Below are 20903 nucleotides of genomic sequence, written 5' to 3'. Positions count from 1 at the left end.
AACTTTTACATAGAAATAAATAAAATAAATCAACAGCATAATATATTTAAGTACGTGTGTTAAAAAGGCAGTGACAGCCTAGTAGTTAAGAAACTCGGTCTCTCGATCGAGGGGTCCGAGGTTCAAATCCCAGGCACGCACCTCTGATTTTTTCGAAATTATGTGCGTATTAGAAATTAATTATCACTTGCTAAACGGTGAAGGAAAACATCGTGAGGAAACCTGCATACCTGAGAGATTTATAAAAAAATAATCTCAAAGGTATGTGAAGTCTACCAATACCAAGTCTACTTGGCCAGCGCGGTGGACTATGGCCTAATCTTTCTCATTATGAGAGGAGACCCGTGCGCAGCAGTGGGACAATAATGGGTTGATGATGATGTGTGTTTATTTTTGGTTATTTTTCTATTTAGTAATACTTATATAAAAATCGGTAATTGTCGCAAACCGGTCCGGCAAGCGCACTGCAGTGGCGGTGTTCCGTAGAACGTGCGCTGCATCCTGATACCTGTCTGATTTTATTTCTGATTCCCCAGCCTTGATTCTGCTGTCTAATAGCCTTCGCGGAAGTCGGTTCCGCAACCGAAGACGTATTAAGTCGAGGGAAATCCGTAATCTTGCCAGAATTTCTTCCGGTTGATTTAGTTCGTTGAATCCAATCGAATGTAACAACAACTCTAACCATAACGGACTTCTGTGAGCATATATCTTAACCAATCATAATTGCAGCATATCAGACGAAACCTCCTGAAAACTTTCTCGCGGACTGCAAGATAAAAGATCCCTTATCACGTATTTAAGAAACATTTGGTATTTACAAATATCACGTAATAAAATTTATATAAATAGGAGTCAAGTAAATACTTCGCAATTTTTTCCTAAGCAAAGAGTTATTTTTATTTATTATTTAACCTAAATCGAAATCTTAATGTTTTCATTTATTATTTAAATCCATTTCAAATTAAATTCAATTCAATTCGCCTACGTAACAACTAATTCTCGATTACTTAGTTCTATTAAAACTTTACGCTTCCGAATCGCAATAATTCAATTATGCAGAGATCAATTCGCAACAATTACATTGAGCCTGCTAAATAATTCACTAATAACGGTCCCACTGAGGGTCAGGATACAGGATACAACGCACTTAAATGTTTTCGGGATACTGTTAAACTGCACGATCTCGCCTTTATCTTTGCGTAAGAATCTTGTTTTACATTGTATTCCCGATCGGTTCGAGATATCTGATTAAAAATCTTCACATTTACATTCTCGAATGGTTTCGCTTCTTTGTTCAGTGGGCTCGTTCCTTTTATCGTTTACCTTTCGTGCAATAAATACTATAAAGGAGAGAAACCGTTTGTAAAATAATAATGTATAAGAAAATCCTAATCCTTGCCAAATGAAAATCTGTAGCGAATATGTTTTAGATATTTACTTACCTAGTATGGAAACTTATTTTAACAAGAATATTTTTATCAAAACAAATATAAACATATATACCTAACTCTACTTAAATTTTACAAGATCTAACTTGTGGAAAAAATGGTTCCAAAGTTATGTTCAAAGGTCAATAATTCAAAACGCTTATTGTTAACAAAAAATAGAGAAACTTTTATATTTATAAGTGGTCATTGACGGCGCTGTATAAATTCCATGTTTAAATTTTAGTAGAGAGTAGAGGTAGGTAGGTTGCAGTAGAGAGTGAGTATAAGTGCAGGCCACTGGCTTACAGGAATCCTAGACCAATTCTGGCCCAATATTGGGAAATATAAAACCGCTATAATCCTTTGCGTCATACGATCATTTTTATGTTAACCAAAATCCAACCAAGAGCAAGCAGTCCTATTAAATACAATACCGTTTTAGGCTGATAAGGCCTCACAAAATAATTCGATTGGTCGAACGCGGCACCACTAATACAATTTTAAAGTCACGTGCTAAATTGAAGATCCGCGGCCAAATGAAATCGCCGCCCTGCTCTGAATTCCGCCGGCGTCTTGTACTGTCCACCGTTTCTACAAATTTAATTATCTCGCTAATATAATCTACTTGTACCTTCCTAGCTTAACAGCAATGAAAAGTTTCGTCTTCTTTACTAATTAAATCATTAGTGAGTTTGTGAAGTATTTCACTACTTAATCAATTTAATATTTTTTGTAAATTAACGTTTCCGCGTCTCTCTGTACCTACATATATAACAGATTGATTTCCAATATTTAAACTATTCACAATATTATGAGAAAATATTAGTAATTTAAACCTGACATGTTGAAGGTTAAAAAAACTACTACGAAATCTTCAACATTATTTAGCTTTTTAGTAGTAGTAAGTTTAGTTTTTAATGTTAAAAAATATATTACTAAGTTTTAGTATGTACTCAGTATCCTTTAACCGGAGACCGTTTAACGCGATCAAGATCATAAATTTTAAAATAAAACAAGTTTTCTTTCGCTACGAAAGTCGTATCGGGTTCTCGGCTTCAGTTAATTACCTCCTTATAAAAGACATTCTGTCCATGGCAGCACTTTTAACAGTACAAATATCCTTAAAATTTAATCGTTTTCCGCCAAGATTTTTCCATGAAAAGTTTTCCACTTGAAACTTTGCCACTTCGCCGAAGCCAAGTCGCGTTTAACAAAGCTTTTTCATACTTACATTTTTATATCAGGAATGGAACGTCACGCTCGGTTTCATCGTCGCTCGTCCGCCCGACCGCGAAAAGAACGCACATAGACCGGTAATAGGTGGCGCCTTAGTCGATATTCGAGTCACGTTTAGAATTCCTTATATTTCATCTTTTTATACGGCCCCGAAAAATGTCATCGAATACGCATTTTCGTGTAATCCTCGCAAGTCTCATAGCTCCGGCGACGCTTCGGGTGTACGAACTTCGTGTCACGCCGTTCCGTGCTCCCACACCCCGCCGTTATTTCGTATGCGGCACATCGTTGTCTTCATTTAAATAACGATCATTTTTTCATAACTATTCCGAACTAATAAAACACGTCAACTTTAAGGAATTCGAATTTATTATGACTTGAAGAATTTCTTCACCACTTTACCCAACATATGGACATAGAAACAATGAAAAAAAGACTCACTAACACCAACAATATTAATTATAAAACAATTTAATTCAACTCCAAAATTAACTTCATAACACTACTTTTATAGCGCACAAACTTTAATAATACAAACGAAAACGCGCTCACACTTCCTCCACAAAAGTGCAAACATGTTGTACTTACACTTCAATAAAACTTCCAAGTGTGTCGGTGATACCGAAAATATAAAATCTCAGAAGTGTTTTGCGGGGAAACTTTTAATTGCTTACGAAATACACGTGCATTTTGCTAACCTAGACAGAGCGGAGCGCGTGTTAGGATTTAGGAGCGAATCCAGCTCCTTATCGGAACAAGTCGGAACATGCACCTTGCACTGCGCGTCGAAAGTTTCCGACAACAGGCAACTAGTTTGGAAGCTTGGAAACTCCATCAGATACGTGAGCGCGAAGCGATTACCTGAAGCTACTGGACATACTACAAGCTTGACATGTATTAGGTGCGCTAGCATACTCCCCGTTCTGAAATTAGCTCAGAATTTTCACTTTGTTGCACAGAGTACTTAACTAACTAATAACAAGATACTTTGTTAAACTGCGTACCGTATACAAGCTTTTTTCTTTTTATCGGGGAACGAATATGATTTATCGATAAATTAGTATTGATTACCAACTTGGTAGTTAGGACACGTTTGATAGTTTCCGATATTAGAGTTTAATATTTTAAATAGTTTATTTTCAGTAAGACATCTAGTTCTGAGACAAAATAATTATTCACACCTATATTTGTCTACATATCCTATTTATAAAACATAGTCCTTGATTTTATTTTAGTAGCTGCTAAGCAACCTTAATACATTCAGTCTACCTACATAAAATTCGTTATTGTTGCTTCGTTAAAGCTAGATCAATAACAAAAACGTTGTCTGTAAAACAAACAGTAAAATATAACAAGGTACAGAATTTCATTCAATACCAAGGGCGCAACCTTGTTTACGCGACAACAGATATAATGAATTCGATATCGTCTTGGCTAAGCTGGCAATTCCCGCCATTTATCGACGAAGTGTCGAGCGCCGCGACGCTACGGCAGCGATATTTCAACGCATAGCGTGTCGTGTGGGCACTAACTAGCGAACACAGCTGGAGTTGCGGTGCAGTGACAATGTTTGGATGCCGCATCCTTGGGGCGCCCGGGCCGTGCGTCGCATCCGCAATGAGCCTCGTTGTCCGCCGGACACCGCCCGACACTGCCCGACACCGCCCGCTCGCCCGTTCCACTCTAATTTATAGCAACGGTTAATTACGTACAAGAATCTGACTTAGCCGCCCCGACAACAAAGGCTTCTATACAACTTATCAATCAATCCTAGTTATAAGCTCCACTACAAAACGTATTACCGTATACATAAATTATATCGTTCGTATAATGGCTTGTTTAATCGTGGAGAAAATAGCGGTATCGAAATATTCCAACCAACTATAAGTTTCCAACGTAAATCATAACTTTAGATTCGGTGTGCCGAAGTGTATCAAAACTTATTCTGCGAATGTGATTAAATTAATTAAATGTTGTCATTTTAGAATATTTATCTACATTTTGTCGTGTCGGGTCTCCTTTGGAGTAATAACTAATTAATATGCGTAATGTGTATCGAGCGGAATACTAGCAAAAGTTATGTTATTTACGAGACTTTGGTTAAGACTTGATATTCATAAAGCGCATTTAATTATTATGTTAACGAACCTGCTTTTGAATAAAATATTAGACGCGGACTGTCAAAGAGAATCAACATGAACTCTTCATTATTGTGGAATGAAAACTGCGGAAAGGTGAGATTGGAAAAGTTGTTTAATTCTGGATTACGCGCAGAGAAACGCAAACATTTATGAACATAAAAGATGCATTCATTTATTCAGGGGAAAGTTGTAAAATACAGACGAATGTTTTCTTTTATCACGGGCAGAGTCCCTGGGAGGTGTTTTCGCTGCTAAATTATGCACAAATCAATTCCTTTCCCCGGACTAGGACCTCGTGTTGTGGCCCGATAAATAAATAATACATCTGTAATTGTAACCGAGTCTGGACTGGTGGAAATGTTATCTTGCTGAATTTAACTGGCTTTTTTTCCTTTTACATTTGTAACTTAAAAAATATTAACAAAGTACTAAACTCACTAACTAACTCGTATCACAGAATATTCTTTGAATATTTTTTAGGTTATAAGTAAAGAAAAATAACATTTTTGAAAAAAAAGGTAACGCTTAAATTCTTCAATTAATAAATAGCAGAAAAACAAAATTAAAAGGTCAAACAGAAAAATATATTTTGTTTTCGTTTAGCTACATCCTTTGTTTAAAGTTCAGTTGATAACGATCACTTTATTTAGACCAAGAGTTACAATACAGTTTGTCTTAGACCAATAGCTTTCGAAATAGTTGCTGGTATTACTCTAGAACTCTAGATTGTATTTACAATAAGGTTGCTAGTTGTCGGACTTTCCTTAACCTACTTATTCGGGCTTATAAATGATGCGTTTTAGTTGACTCATTAGATAGCTACTACTCAGTAGAGTACCTATAGTATTTCTTTATACTTTATTATACATGTAATGTTGTATACGTGTGTATAAACTTGTTAATCTTCGTGCTACTTATATTAAAATACCGAATATATACTTTCTGTACAATAAAATTATTAACCTCATTTTCATATGAATATAAAATTAAAAAATAAAACCTATTGTGTGACCCGCGTGCAATGCAATGAACATTTGTAAAATATAAAATTTTTGTTCGCTTTTTATAAACAAATTGAATTTTACGTCAATAAAATTTTTGACGTACTACATAAATCAAAACATTAACATAGTTATGTTTTGAATCACATTGCTAATTTAGTAGTCATAATTGCGCTATGAATCCAAAACACAGCTAATAGAACAGCTAAGAGAAGGTGGTAGAACCCTTTGAGGTTCGACTCCGGCGGCACCACCGCCACCTATTTCTGCCTGATAACAGCAGTGTTAAGCGCTGTTGTGTTCCAGTTTGAAGGGTGTGGTAAGGGAGACAGACTTTTCCGAGGCGTTTCAGCTAAGTCCTCAGGGGTAGCGGTGCATCTGTGGCCGACCTCAGGTAGAAATATCCAATCCTATCTGGGGTTGATTACGGATGTCCATGGGCGGCAGTAGCCACTTACCATCAGGTGGACTGCATGCTCGTCTGCTATTCCTATATTATAAAAAAAAACTGTGTTCAGCATCAGGTGGTGGTTATTTTATATGGATTTAGTTACAGATGTCAATTGGCGGTAGTGACCACTTACTATGGACTGCAAGTTCATTCTAGTGAAAAAAACATCGGCGAGTGATACTATTGTCACCACCTGAAAACTAAAGACAGTCAGGTGTGACATAGTGCTCCTTTCGTAGCAAGACCACAATATTTCCATCGCCTAACCCGTTAAACATAAACCTTGAATTTCTTTTTCATTGAAGCCGAATGATAAATTACACGATACGGCTTGTTATTCTGATTTAAAGCCTTAACGGAAATATAAAAAACCTCGCATGAGTCGCTTCGAAATGATTTATAATCCCTACATATGAAACGGTAGGAAAATAATAGTTCATATTTATTGTGACACAGTTGAGCGGGGTTGCCTTCGAGCTTTAAAATACGAATATGCTATTTTAATTATTGTAACCCGTTTTATTTATTGCGTTTTAAATGATAGGACATGATTGGTTCCCACTGCTGGGTTCGGGAGTGTGTGTAGTTCTATCTTAGAAACTTCGACGTGAACCGTGTGTGGACTTCTTATCTTAAGAAGTGTGAAGTTTCCTAGCATCGCTTTGAAGGTGGTTAGTGCGGTGATTTTTATGCATTTGAAATATTAAACTAACATAAGACTAAGTCTAAGTCATAAGGATACAGTCCAACTGATAGTAACCCTTGGATATCCACTATCAAGTCTAAATCAAAGTGATGTTCTCACTTATATCAGTCAGAGATGAATTACCCCTAAGAACTAACTTGGTACTCGTACGTCTTTTGTAAATCTAACAGCAACCTTCAAACCAAAACATAATGCTTAACACAGCTATTTATTATATAACTATAAATAAGAAATGTAAAATTATAAGATAAAATATTTTGGGTCGAATTAAAACAAAGCTAATAACAAAAGTATGAATGGATATAGCAACCGAAATTCAGAAATTCCGCTTAGGGACAGGAAGCAGGGAGTCCTGTCCGCAACAAAATGCTTCCTGTGAAACGGAAACCCAACGAATGCCTGGAATGTTGCGGAAAACCCTAATTGAACCTTAATGAACTGAACCAATAAGAATTGAAATCACGTTATCTGTACCCTTACCATGAGTTTTTACGTTTTGTCAAATATGACTGTTTTAGTATTTATTTACGTATTTGCCCATACAAATTCCAATCAGCGTCCCTAGCGGATTGTATCAGAACTACAGTGTCAGTAACGTATCATTAAATGTCTAAATTGACAAAATGGCGCTTTATGTTTTGTCTCTCTTTTTTGCGAACATGTGAGACAGACAACAAGACTTGAGGAGTTATATATTGTTACGTTAACTCAGTCTACTGAAGCAAACGGAACAGAATAATGGATTGAGTAAACGTAACGTAGAATTGTGGGATGTTTTGAAAACTCGCGGTAAGGGTACTGTTTAGTCGCGTGTTATTTAATTTCGGATTACCGACGGTATTAATTTATGTCTGTTAGGAATAATTAAAAATTATCATAAGATTTTTTCCTATCAAAAAACTATGAATAGCCTTACTAAGATCGTTTCAGTAAGAACTACAGCGGAATATTTTTGTGAACTACTAAAATTAATCTAAATAAGTACATAAGTATTAACAACATTATTTAATTTTTTATACACCTACTTCTGAACAAAATAATCCAAACATCTCAAAATAAATCTTATAATCAATTAAAAAATGAGAGAACTATTATCGGATAAGTACAGATTTATTATAAAAACAAAAAATCTGACTGCCAACAAAACATTGAAATATATTTATTTTTTTATAGGCCAACGGCGGCACTTAAAAATTGTCAGTTACAATATTTTTTCTTAAACTACTACCGGATCGGAACGCGACCTCAACTGAGATTATTCTCCGCAGTCGAATAACCGGCGCCCGATAAACATAACCTACCAAAATCTGGAAAAACTCAGAGATATAGGATATGATGTAGGATAGATCTACACGAAACGTATAGGGTATCTCTACATATCGAAATCGGGATTTCGTTATTGATAGCGCCTCAGCACCGTTCGCACGGCTTGAAACACGATAGGCATCCGAGTCAAAGGTGTTTTGAGCACAATATTAGATACCAATCCAATAATGATGTACCTGGTAATACTGAACGCAAATTCATGAACGTGAAATTTGGAGTTTGAAAGCATAATTTCAATACTACATGCACTTTAAAATAGGCATCGACGGGTCCTTTTCTTCTTTCATTTCTTGATAATAATGACACAATAGGATAAGTGCGGTACAAATTTTCGTTGTTTTTGTGCTTGGTTGCACGTCTGCTGTGTCCTGGTTTGAACGGTGCAGTAAGATTTTTTATAGCTGAAGATAATTTCTTAATGGCTCATATTTTCGTTTAACATGTGCACAAAGCAATCTACTTCGATTCTGTTTTTAGCATGTAGTCCACCTGATGGTAAGTGGCTCCTGCCGCCCCATAGACATCTGTAATCAACCCCAGATAGGATTAGATATTCCTACCTGAGGTCGGTCACAGATGCGCCGCTACCGCTGAGGACTGAGCTGGAACGCCTCGGAAAAGTCTGTCTCCCTTACCACACCCTTCAAACCGGAACACAGCAGCGCCTAACACTGCTGCATTAGTTGCATGGATAGTAGAAATATAAAATATATTTGTCGACGTAAGAACGTAGGAATTCGTTTTTTAGTGCTAGTGTATCTTAATATCCTCTTTTTTTTCTTATAAAAAATGCTTTGATTCGTAGTATTATTAGACGAAAGTTGTTATTGTTTCCGATATAGTCCCGTACATCCCTGCAACGTAGCCGTCAATCACGCGGCGCTGATTGCATTGCGTTGTTGGCATTGCCAGATTGCCACCCACGTCACTCTATTTGCAATAGTGGAAAAAACAAAATAATTTTGATACCCCGTATGAGATGTAAAAATAGTGTAGTATGTAAGTAATAAGTCGTGACAGTCAATCACGCAGCACCGACAGCATTGCGTTGTTAGCTTTACAATGTATACCACTATATGTATATATGGTAAAATGTGTATCAGGTAGATCTCAGTAGCTTATAAAAATGTATATAATGCTTTTAAGGCATGCATTTTTTAGTGTTTTCCAAAGTTTGCATTATTTTCCGTACTCTTGTATCCGTACACCGCGACCGTCAATCACGCAACGCTGATTGCATTGCGTTATTGATACCGCTCACATCACTATTCGTATTGGTAAAAATGATTCTGTTACAGACAGAGCTGCCAGCTTCAATAAAAGTGATATTTACTAAGGGATTTGCGTAGTTTTGCAAATCGGTTGCTATTTGTATAGGCGAACTTGGGTTCCCGGACGCCGCGGTTGTCAATCACAGGGCTGATTGCATTATGCTATTGGCACTGCGATCACGGCACTTTATTTGCAATCGATACACACGCAATCAAATTGTAATAAACTGAGTAACTATTCGATAAGCATAACTATGTTTTCTTATTGTCTTACTCTGAAAATTTTCAAACGATAATCATTGAATCAATTGAATGAACCTTCTTTATATATATCTAATAGCCATGCCATTGTTACCATTGTAACCATAATCAACGAACTATTTGTAACACAGTTGTTACAGTAACAACGCTAGTTCCAGCGTATCAGAATTTGTTTGAATTTCCGGATTACAGGAAAAGTGACGTGAGCGCCGGTGCCAATATCGCAATCCAATCAACGTCGTGTGATTGACGGCCGCGGTGTCTGAAAATAACACGTGTACCGAAATAAAAATATGCACACTTACACACATGCACATTTGAAAGTAAACTGTGTTTGAAACGATTCAATATATATTTTTTTTTGTGTTGTGAAATTGAGCACATGGAAAAACTGCATTTTGATCCACCCAAAATATTTTTTTTAAGTTCTGCAATATAGAGTAATGCTTAAATGCAAGTTACTTTTTTCATGGATTTGCATTACACATAGTTCAATAAATAAAATTTATGCAATAAAGATGATATATTGTACCTGAATTCGTTTAATTGGACAGCTTTTCGTTACTTTCAAAACGTGAGACGTAAGGTGCGGGATTTCTTTTTTATGCCAGAGTTTTATAAAAAAATCTTAAAGGTTTCTAAAACCTATCAAATCGCACTTCATCAGCAATGTGGACTGTGCCTAAGCCCATCCCATCCTAAAAGGGGATTGGAGTAAATTATCAAATTATACACTTTTCAAAAACCGAGCAAATGACATTTGGGCTAAATTTCCCAGTATAGCAATGTAGTCCTGGGACCCGGTCACGTATTCAGAGCTCGGCTCGGTTTATAACTAAATAATGTTCCGGGAATATAACGAACTATCAATTAAATTTGTGTTTGTACGGGGAATTTAATTATGCGCTTTTAAAATGCTGCGCCCGAGCAATAGTACTAGTTAAATATGATTAGCGCGCTCCGTAATCGAATGTAGCTTTTTTACAGCGCACTACATTTCATTTGGATTATTTACAAATACTCGTATTTGCAAAATCAGAACTAAACTAGGTTGCTGAAATTATGATTTTATTTATTTTGTATTTAAATAAATGATAATTTAAAAGTTACTGAAAAATATTCCGTCGGTTGTTTGGTTAGTTTTGTCTCAGAACATATTATCAAGTTATAATAAGCGTCACATAAAGACAGTCGTTTCATTATTTCGTGGCTGACGAACAAACAGTCATCTGAAAGCAAAGAGCCCTTTTTCCAATAAGTATGATAGAACGGCGGAGTTGGCGGCGGGAATTCTTGGGCAGTTGGAACAAGTTGGGGGCCAGTCCGCGCCGGCAATATCGCCAACTTCGGCCGCAGCTGCCAGCCCGCCGATGTCTCAATAATCCTCAAGGTACCCTCCTAATCGACTCTTCCTTACTTTGCCGCAAGTGTGACTAACTGATTAATTCTGCGACTCGCCGTACGTGCCTGGCCGTCTTCGGCTATTATTGTTTGCCCCACACTTGCCCGATCTCGTACCATTATTGAACGATATTTGGACTATTATTGGCGGAATACGACTTTCTTCTATTTATGTGTTGTCGAAGGACGGCCATTACAGGCGATAGCGACTAGTTTGGGATTGTAATTGCCGCTATTTTGTTAGATTGGATCCGGTCTCTTTCTTTCTACTCGAATGGCTTGTTCCAGCGCCAAGTGCAAACTAATTCACATTAACAAGATTTAGAGTCATTTATTTTTATATATGACGGTGGCTTGAAGATAAATTAATTAACTAGAGCGGCCACTAGTTATGAGCTGCGCGAGCGCAAATTCTCCGCACACAATGATTTATCGTAGCATTAGTGAAGATACTTTGTGTCGCTCCAATTAATGTTTCATAAGTTGAAAATATGATTTATGGAGTTATATCGCACGCACCCTCTTCAAACTAAAATTTTGTATTCTTGAATGACTATAACCAAAAATGACAAGCTTGGTATAAATAAATTATTTTAGGTACGAGTAATTGCAAATTCAATCTTCACTCTTGTAAATAAGAGTAGGTACACAATTAATATGTTTAACGATAAGGTAAAATTAACCAAAAAGTGCAAAAGTCAAAAGTACACACGTAGGTAGGTAATTACAGTACTTTAATGTTATAGTTCTGCAAAACCTCTACAGGGCTGTTTCGTTATAAAGTTGAGCGGCTCGCTGCAAAATGCAAATAGGGCAATATCACGAAACTAGAACTTATGATTGAAGTTCGCGAAGATTGCATCTTTACGATTTATACAAAGGTTCTTTATGGTACAAGGCCATTCAGGAATTGTTCAAAATAATACTTACAAATATACGACAATTACCATATAATGCGAAAATCTTATTATTCTACAGATTCTTAACAATAACCACGTTATGTTTTAAAATGAGATTGTAATAAAAACTATTTTTAGTTTTGTTAGCTTTAAATAATGCTTAATATTATGCATTTTTAATTATTTATTGTTGATTTTTTTTACCTTTTGAAAGAACAATTTTATTTTAAAAGCTTAAAATTACCACAACCTCAATAAAAACGTTTGCGGAAATTCCTTTTTTAAATTCGTAACCACATTGCTATCAGTTCCGAAGTATTTTGCCGTTTATTGGTGTATTGACCCATAAAGGTGGATACTAGCCCATAACGTTCACATGTAATATAATGATTGGAAATCCGATTTCGACTATTAGTTTAAAATTGGATACAATTACTTATGTTACTGATTTAAATTAAATTATACGTGTAAAGTCCGTTAGTGCTAAAAACATTGTTAACCAATTTTAATAACCACAATTATTTATATAACAATTTGATTAATTATGACTAGTCAGTATTGGTCAACAGTTTTTTTAACTTTTTTTCAACAGTTTTTTTAACTTTTTTTCAACTTTTGGTCAACAGTTTTTAGCCAGTGTTCAGACTTACCGTCGCAACAGAAACTCAGTTTCACGTACTTCGATAAAAATACCTAACATTATTGTCATCATTATTTTTTTAGCAACAGTTTAGATATCGGTTGAGATTATACAAGATGTACTTCTTCTTCTGTATGTTCTTTATGTATGACTGTAACCACAAAAATAAAAACATAACTACGCATAGAAACAGACGAAATGGGTACCATAGCCATCAATTCAACTCTTTATCCCGTTAATTGGTGTATTTTTGTCCATGGGATTCTTCCGATGGCATTATCTATGGGGTGGATGTGTGAGGGTGTGGGGTGGGTTCCTAGGGTGGATCGCCAATAACTCGGTCCATTGTTTGTTGGCGGCTGACTTAATAAGTTCGCCAATTTTATTATGATTTGTATCCTCCCTTGTCGTCTTATTACGAGCCTTTAAACATAATCAAGATTTCCTATATTATTATATTTGTTGATGTATTGTATATTTTGTATCGTACTTGTACGTAAAATAAACGAAAACATATATATAAACTAAATCCATCGGTAAGAAACTTTTCAATTTTGTCATTTTCGAGCTATTCCTGTCCTACTGCTGGGCAAGTTACTCTTCTACAAGTAAGAAGAATTTCGGTCTTAGTTAAGCTATGACAAGAATTCTTCCGGTCAAATGTTAATTTATAAACTTCACACGCCTTTGAAATTCCTCAGGTGTATATGTTAAAGCATGTAATCAATTTTTAATACGCGAAAACCTTCAAAAAACATGGCTGCCTCGAATTCGAACCTCAAATCCCCTGCGTAAAAGACCGAATTTCAGAAAACCTTCAAAAAACATGGCTGCCTCGAATTCGAACCTCAAATCCCCTGCGTAAAAGACCGAATTTCAGTAGTGTGACATTTGGAGAACAGAGAAAGTTTAAAGTATAGTAATAACTTTATATAAAAAATGTAATCCAACACATATGCAAAAAAATATACAACCTATTTTTTTATGTAATGTGTACCTAAATGTAATGTGTGTAAACATAATCGTATAATATTATTGTATTAACAAAACATCTAAAGAAAATTATTTGTAACGCAAAAAATCACATACCATTCGAATATGGATCCAGAAAGGTTGACACGGATCATGAAATCAAATAAATTAGACCCAATCAAAGGAAAATTGTGTCAGAATTTCTTACAGATATAGAAAATTTTGTCAAGTGCGAGTCGTACTCTCGCAAAGAGTTCTATTACACTAAATAACTTGTGGTATTTTAAAAAAACAACAGTTTTCTTTCATACTGTTTAGGACATATTTAGTTAGGTACTGTTTATAGCTATATCATTCTTGATATTCAATATTTTAATTCAGAGTTTATACTAAAATAACTAAAAACCTACTATTTTTCTTAAGTTTTTACAACAGCGCAACCCAAAAAGTACAAACTTTACAATGTAAATGATTTTAATTATCAAACAAACTATTGGACACGAAGTTTTTATTACTTTCCAAAAAGTGTTCTTAACTTTGTGGGAAGCCTTATTGTGACTGCGGTGTCGTAACTGCCTATTTGTTATAATTACTCCCAAAGTTGACAAAATATAGCTAACGATTCAACGCTGTCACAAGTAATTGCAATCGTGACCATCCATATATACTTATTATATTAAGAAAAAGTAGATTTATGTAACACCTGGTTTCTTAAATCAGCTCAGAGACATTGAAATAGTACAAAAATACTCTGGAGTAGGGTTACCAGGCGCTTGGCCTCAACCGTATAATAATATAGTACTTATCATTATAAGTATACAGGTAGAATTTTTCAAATAGGTCTTCAAGGCCAAATCCGAAACTATAAGGATTAGCGAATGATGAAGTTTTAGTTTTTATCAAAATCGGCCTCGTAACTCCTTTCAGCATTTTTCGCTAATCATTATAGTTTCGGATTTGGCCCTGAAGGCCTATTTGAAAAATTCACCCTGTATATCAATAATACTTATATATTTAGTAAGAATTTTCTGTTTAGTAAGAGTCTCATTTTGTTTTTCATGTAAGAAAACCCTTCTATTTAATATAATGTTGGTAAAAAGATGGTGCACTGGTGGAGTATCCGCCATATTGGAATTATAATGACGTCACTAAAGTTTTTTCTCACATACATGTAGTTTGCTGTCCACCTGATTATAAATGGCACGACACAGAACTTGTAAAAATATTTTATTACAAATAACATTTAGTTATTTAAACCATTTTGCTTAATTAAGAACTAAATGCCTGGCCGTATAAAAATTGTGTCCTGTTTTTCACCTCCTCAGAGGTCGTCGTCGTGTCCTGTTTTTAGCCTAGAGAGCTTGGTAACCCTACTTTGGAGAAATGTTGGCGAGACCGCCGGGTCGCTTGATTCGCGATTACAAAATTGCAAAGTGCATTCTATAATTTTAGAATACATTATTCATAGCTTATAATGTTTATACGAAAATGAATTTTATCCATTTGATATTTACTTGTAGGTCAAGATTATTTCTACGCCAAATAGCCGTATATCAATTTCAAAATCTACGTAATATCAAATAGATACGTATATCAAACCAATTAGCGTGACAGCAACAACATGTATCAACAACATATAGACACGCGTATCTGATAGATTTCATTATTAAGTATAGCGATACATATATTTTCCTTGTACATTCCACGAAAATATCGGTATTATGTACTTACACTTACATGAAAATCAATGGTTCAATCATATAAATATTCTTAAGATATTTCGAGTTTTCCCTTACCTATCCGAATGTTATCCGTTTTCGTATCCATAATAAATCAAAACACTAAGAAAAATCGAATTAATGTAAAAGAAGAAGAAAGTATTTTTAAAGTAAGGTTTAAACTTTAAACTAAAAACGAAATTCATAAGTTTCTAAAAACTAGTAAACTCAAATCAACTGAACTTTCAATAGTAATTCATTCATTAACGATATCTGTTCATTAGTTGTATAAACGGGAGCGAGTACAAAAAGAGCCGGCTTTATATCTTAAAGTAATTAACAATTACTCTGTTATACTCACGCGTAATGAAGATAATTTGCTAGTATACAGAGACGCAGCGGGCGGGATGTCTCGGGCTAATTGAATTTCACAACATCGGGAAATAACTACAAGTGCCGCGACTGCAGAGCAACTCTTTCCCGGAATCAAGAACTCGCTTCAAGTCTGATTACGATTTTAATTTGACCCACGGGACACTGATTCGGGGATTTACTTAATGTGCGCTTGCTTATACTTAGAGAATGTGTATTCTTTGCGTTTCTGTACATTGAAATAAGTTGCAATAATTTATAGAAAAGATTAAGATTTTATTAATTACATTTTTCTTATCTTTGCCTATGTATTCATGCTCAGAAATGTCACGGTTGAATTTATAATACGTATGTTCTTTTAGGTTAGGTAATAGCTTCACCTAATTAGTATAATTTTGTGAATTTAGATAAAAATTTAAAACTAATATTTTAAATGAACTAGATAAGTGTATATTGGAATATTGTATTTTTTCTTTATCTTTACACCTTACCATGAATAAATTACCAGCTTCAATCTTCCAATCAATGTCCACCAAACGTGTACAAATGTTTGTAAACGGGTCTGAAAAAAGGAAGCATGATACGTATTTTATACAAACGGATGTATGATAGCATATTCACGTCCAGAATAGAACAGTGGCAATAAAGACAGAAAGCAATCGCTCGCCTCTGCTCGGCACAATGTGTGCGACTCCATTCGCACTGTTCCCCGTTCACCGAAGAACGAGTGCAATTTCCCGCGTTCCGTATCGCGAGCGTCGTACAAAAATTGCTTTTCTGAACGTGAAAATATAGAGAAAAAAAGATCGCGCCATGCAAATTTTTGTAAAGTCATTCGGAGGCGTGCGTTTGTATTTCTCGGGTAAGGGTAAGAGGGTAAAGAAGGCGAACAATTGTCGTCGCGGAGAATTCCTTTATTTTGTTAGAGGGATATTGCGCGTCTGGTGCAGGCGCGCGGCGAGCCGATAGCGTTCGTTGTTTACCGGCGACCGGCAATACGCCCGCATCGCCTCCGCGCTCAATGTACTGTCACCGAGACGGCCTCTGATTACAAAACCATCGAATTAACTTCCTGCTCCCTATAATTCAATCGAACGAGTCTATTGACAGATTCCTTGAACTGTTTTCTCAAACGTATTTACGTAAAGTTATTTTCTCGAGGCGACTCTCTCGGGTCAAGGTCGAACTTGATCGTAAATACAAATAAGTAGGATTCCGTCTGTATCTTATTGGCCGATGCTTATCATATTTTATGGTTTCGTAAACTAGGACCAAATGTCGTCATAATTGGGCTATTTGTTTTATGTTTGTTCATTACTTTGAATTCGCTTAGAAATATTTTATTTTCCGATATTTTCAGAATAGCTCCATACTTTATTTCGAAACGCACATTTCTACATTAGAAACCACATTTTTTAGCTTAGTTTTAGTAATATAATCAGTAAATATCCCAAACATCATAACAATAAATCCTAGCAGACCTTAATTTTAATCTATATTTATTTCTACCTTGCCTCATTCAATCCAAGGTGACGTAATAACTAGTATTATGGGATTATATAGGATCATATAATAATCTTTCAAGGGTGAAGGAAAATTACAGGCTTATCGTTAAATAAATAAAATTGGTTAGAATTACTCAATCACGATATCATTATAACATAACATCTTTGTATGAGATAATGACTTTGCAAAAACATACAACATTAAGCATATATTATACCTTTATTTTAACCTTAGAATAATTACTGTCTACTCTAGCAGCCAAAAGAGTAAAATTCAGGTACAACTTTGTTTCCTCGTTTATGGGTCTTTACCCAGACCCGTAATAAAATAATAATAAGTTTATTTATTTTTAGAGTACCTACCTAATACCCAAAATGAAATCATAATAATTAAAATGTAATTAATAAACTGTAAACAGATGTGGAACCTGGTATTGTCTAGACAACTAATCCTGTGCTACTTCAAAGCGCAAACGGTAAAGTACCTAGTTATTAAATTTTACTTCATACGCTCTACATCATCTTCAACCCATTACTGTCTCATTTCTACGTAACAATATATTATGTGTGTTAGTTTTAAACCACCATTAAGTTTATGTTAGTCTCAAAGACAATTTTCGTTAAGCAAAATGCAAAATTGCAATAATGTAACAATAACTTATAATTTTTAAAGAAAGTTTCTAGTGTTTAGTATTGATGTTATACAAACGGCCGCGCACGATGCTCGTTCTCGAATCTCCATTCTCACGCCCACACATACACTTGTGTTTAATAGACACAGACAGATAGAGAAACTTTTAAAGAGAGATCGCACAACGTCTGCCTTACGTAATGATTTCTACTAAGCAACTCATATGCCTTTGTCTCCGGCGGCACCACCACCACACCTATTTCTGCCTTATAACAGCAGTGTTAGGCGCTGCTGTGTTCCGGTTTGAAGGGTGTGGTAAGGGACACAGACTTTTCCGAGGCGTTCCAGCTTAGTCCTCAGGGGTAACGGCGCATCTGTGGCCGACCTTAGGTAGGAATATCTAATCCTATCTGGGGTTGATTACAGATGTCCATAGGCGACAGTATCCACTTACCATCAGGTGGACGGCATGCTCGTCTGCTACTCCTATATTATAAAAAAAAAACTCATATCGCAAACCCCATTATGATGCTTCGTTACAAAAATATAAACAATATTTATCTGTAAAATAGTGTTATAATTACACGAATAAATTACATCGTTAACAACTAAACTTTTAATTACCTTAGTTATTGTCCCAATTTTGTATAAGTACCAGAATTCCAGCGATAAAATTCCTTTCAAACTAAATAAGCTATCTGTAAAATCTTGTTTTCAGGTTACGTAGCCGCCTTGCCGAGGGATAATTTGCGAAAAGGTAAGTCGTAAGCTAAAGCCTCCAACTGTCACACATTTTGCGGGACTTTTCCGCATTGGCAGGCAAAGCCCTATTTTGTAAATTATGACAATCGTCCCGAAAAATCCTGTAAGCCCCACCTCCTGACACATACGCTTGAGAAAGAGAAACATTTAATCATAATAACCGAGTTGCCGTCTTACATGGCATACATTATGAAAAAGTTAAAAGTTTTATCAAATGGAAATTTAAAGTCGGTAGCCAACTGGACGTGATATATTTATTCCCTTTACAACTTACTTAAATGTGACAGATTTTATTAGTAAAAAAATTTGTAAATAAATTAGGTGACTCTTTTTCGATATATCAACAAGTATTTTTTTGTCACAATTAATATTGAAAAAAGATGCCTTAGATTTATTATAATTACATATATAAATTAAAACTCATTGAAAATTAAACAGATAATTTGATTGTTCTGCAAAAGAATATCTATCCCATATTTACTTTTCGTGAACGTGGCCAGCCTGGTCTTAAGCCTCTATTTGTATTCACGACCATGAGATCTTCGTAACTATGGATTCTCGATACATTATCATCAAGTCGGATAATACCATAGATAAGATAATGGTATTTGTAGAAGAAAAATATTTTAGCTTGCTATTTAATTAAAAATATTAAATATCTATGTAGTAGAACGTGTTTGTTTTGTAAAATAAAATATAGAGTAGCAATAAAATAATATTGGATATATTTATATTGTATAGTTTCTACCGAGATACAGGACACTAATAAAAAACGCAACTTATAAAGTTAATAGTGATTGAAAGTATTTTGTATTAATAAATAAATCGCTATTTATTCGTGTACTTTTATTAATTCCGCCCTACAAAACGGCACGGTTACTGTTCGGTTGTACGGTAAAAGCAATAAGAGAAAATGCGTCTAGAAAACTGGTTGGCAGATATATTAAAGAACTGGAATTTCCATCTTAAAAATGAACGCATTAGTCGTTTGCGATTCTCATCGGGTCTCATCTTTATCGAATGGTAGCTGCACCCACGTGTATCTTGAAATGTACCTATGGAAATGCTGATGTTAATCTTTATATCTTTGGGATCTCAGCGATCTGTACAATATTTCGGGTCTTAATGGATGAACATATCATCAACAACATATGTTCCTGTCAGAGGCTACTAGCTGTTCACAATTAGTTAACTGAAAATGTACGTAACACTTTGAGTAAACATACTTATAAAATTATTAAGAAATGTATCATATTTATAATAATCTATTAAGTAATCGGTTGTCAATATATATAACAATATTACTGCGTTGTCCAGAAATGAGACCATAAACATAATTTTATGAAAAGCTCACATAAAATAAACAGATATGATACAACTATATTATTATTGTTCATATGCTACACAAAATTGAGCAATACCACATTTTATTTTATTCAGTCCGCAATTATAATGTGTAATTTATTAATTTCGCTGCAATATGCTGCGGTTGAAGCAACAAAACCGCGAATGAGGCGGAAACATTAAAAATGTACGTAAACTTCAAACTTAAAAAGCATTTCATATCTCATCAAGCTCATTGCTTCACTGTTTCGGGTCTCAGCAGACTAGCTACTTTTGACATCAGTGATTCGCGTTTTGTCGATTACCTTGATGCTGCTTCGCGTTTCGGCTACTTGCTTCATTCGGCCGTGATATCGACGCTTTTTAACGCGCGTTTTGGAGACAGTATTAAAGCTACTTCGCGTTTTTCGCGTTCAATTGCTACATCAAGCGTCCAAAATCTGCGTTTATCGATTAAACGTGTGCGTTAGTATTTAATCGCTGTATGTAACTCCCGAAAAGCCGCCAAATCGTTTATCATTAGAAGTAGCATGTCTGCGTACCCTTGAAAAGTCTGTATCTCCTGATTTATACGGAGTCATTATAATTGTTCGCTCCGTTGCCCGATCCGCCTACTGTTGCAATCCGTGCTTCGTGCAACCGATCCGGGAATTTATTCTTTCTAGCGAGTCGCTCGTGACTTCCTTGTGTTGTATTGTGGGTCAGTTAAGAATCACGTCAATTAAATACATACGATGAGTATTAGCAATTGAAGACATTGAAGTATTACTGAATTAAAACGTATAAATATTTTTTTGCTTCAATGCTAAGTAAGATAATTTTCAAGTTAAATTTTATTC

At 35.2% G+C, this 20903-nt stretch overlaps 1 protein-coding gene across 2 annotated transcripts in view; it reads left to right on the top strand.

The window, feature by feature from the left end:
* Nucleotides 1–20903, top strand: part of mbl (splicing regulator muscleblind) — a 354372-nt gene that overhangs the window by 128223 nt on the left and 205246 nt on the right. For both annotated transcript variants that reach the window (XM_073080273.1, XM_073080272.1), the window contains exon 3: nucleotides 18677–18715. The gene's annotated coding sequence lies outside the window, so the exon portion shown is untranslated. The remainder of the gene's footprint in view (nucleotides 1–18676; nucleotides 18716–20903) is intronic.

This window comes from Epargyreus clarus, unplaced genomic scaffold, assembly GCF_041222505.1.
Source record: "Epargyreus clarus isolate Ecla_fem2 unplaced genomic scaffold, WU_Ecla_fem_2.2 ptg000015l, whole genome shotgun sequence".
In the NCBI taxonomy this organism is placed as follows: Eukaryota; Metazoa; Arthropoda; class Insecta; order Lepidoptera; family Hesperiidae; genus Epargyreus; species Epargyreus clarus.
The sequence above is the reverse complement of the archived record's forward strand: the minus strand, read 5'-3'. Positions and strand labels throughout refer to the sequence as shown.